Below are 1,493 nucleotides of genomic sequence, written 5' to 3'. Positions count from 1 at the left end.
TCGAAATGATTTAATGCAGTCGATCACTCACCTCCTATGATGTCTGCCATCTTGGTAATTACATGCTTCTCTAATAAATAGAGTAAACAGAATACTATATAGGACCTAAATGGGTGTCTAACTTTTACCTAAATAATTTTAAAAGGCTACGAAAGTAGTTAATTGAAAAAATTAACTGACTACAGTATAATTTTACTTAATAAAGCCCAGCTATAGCATCCTTCTGCCTACAGAAGTGCTGTAGATAAAATAATTAAATGTGGAAAGAAATCTATTAGGATGACACTTTATCTGCTAGACTGCACTTCAGGAAAATCATACGAAGACTGAATTAATTCAACATTAGGACATACAATATTATTTTTATTGATAGTCTTTATATAATATTTTCGTTCACATTTCGTTGTTGATAAAAATACTAGCTAGTGCTCGCGATATCACCAGCGAAAAATTAAGAAAATTGTTAAAACATAGCTTATGTTACTCACAGATTAATTATTATTGTAACAGCGAAAGAATATTTAACATCGACCCAGTAGTTTTTGAGCCTATTCATTACAAACAAACAAAGTTTTCCTCTTTATAATATTAGTATAGATAAACAAAATGTTCTTAATACAAAAGTACATTGCTTTACTACAGTTATATACCTAACAATATTTATATCTACAACTATTTTATAGAGTTTACAAATTATAATCGTGTAGAACTAATTAGTTGTTTAGCAACTTGAACAAACAAAGCTTATATAAAACGTCAGATTTTCTTACTCACGTAATCAAATATTTACAAATCACTTTGTCGGGATTTTGCAACTCTTTACGTGACCGAACTTAGCACGGATCACGTATTGCTAAACTTTCATAATTTCTTTAAAAGGTTTCATTGTGACGTGAACTTTGTCAGAATTACGCACTTCCTAATACGCAGGAATGGTAAGTAATCAAATAGTTACTAAATTTTAATTCCGGTAATCTTACTGATCTTACTAATATTATAAATGCGAAAGTTTAGATGGATGGATAGATGGATGGATGTTTGTTAGCGTTTGTAGCCTAAACGGCTGAAGGGATCTCTATGAAATTTGGCACAGGTTTAGAGCATAGTCTGGAAGAACACATAGGCTACTTTTTATGCCGGGAATAAAATTAATTTACAGTTATGTAAGAGATTGTTGAGATCAAAACACTGGTGTGCCGACTCCAAGTGGAATAAGACAATTGGAAGAAGTAAAAAAGCAACAAAAGAATTAATTAATTTGCTAATTTTTACTTAAATATTTATGGATTATTTTGATATGGCCTGTTGTGTAAAATAAAAAATAAAACATAAATTAAATGGAATAAAAGGTCAATTAGATGAAATTAATACAGAACTCAGATTTTCTTTTTCAGTTTGCGAAAACGATTGTACAACAAGATAATTAAAATATTTCACTAACTTATATAAAGTTTTCATTTTCATTCCAGACGTAAAGCGTATTCATTACATCT

The sequence above is a fragment of the Papilio polytes genome, unplaced genomic scaffold, assembly GCF_000836215.1.
Source record: "Papilio polytes unplaced genomic scaffold, Ppol_1.0 DF824247.1, whole genome shotgun sequence".
Taxonomy (NCBI): Eukaryota; Metazoa; Arthropoda; class Insecta; order Lepidoptera; family Papilionidae; genus Papilio; species Papilio polytes.
Note: the sequence above shows the minus strand (reverse complement) of the source record.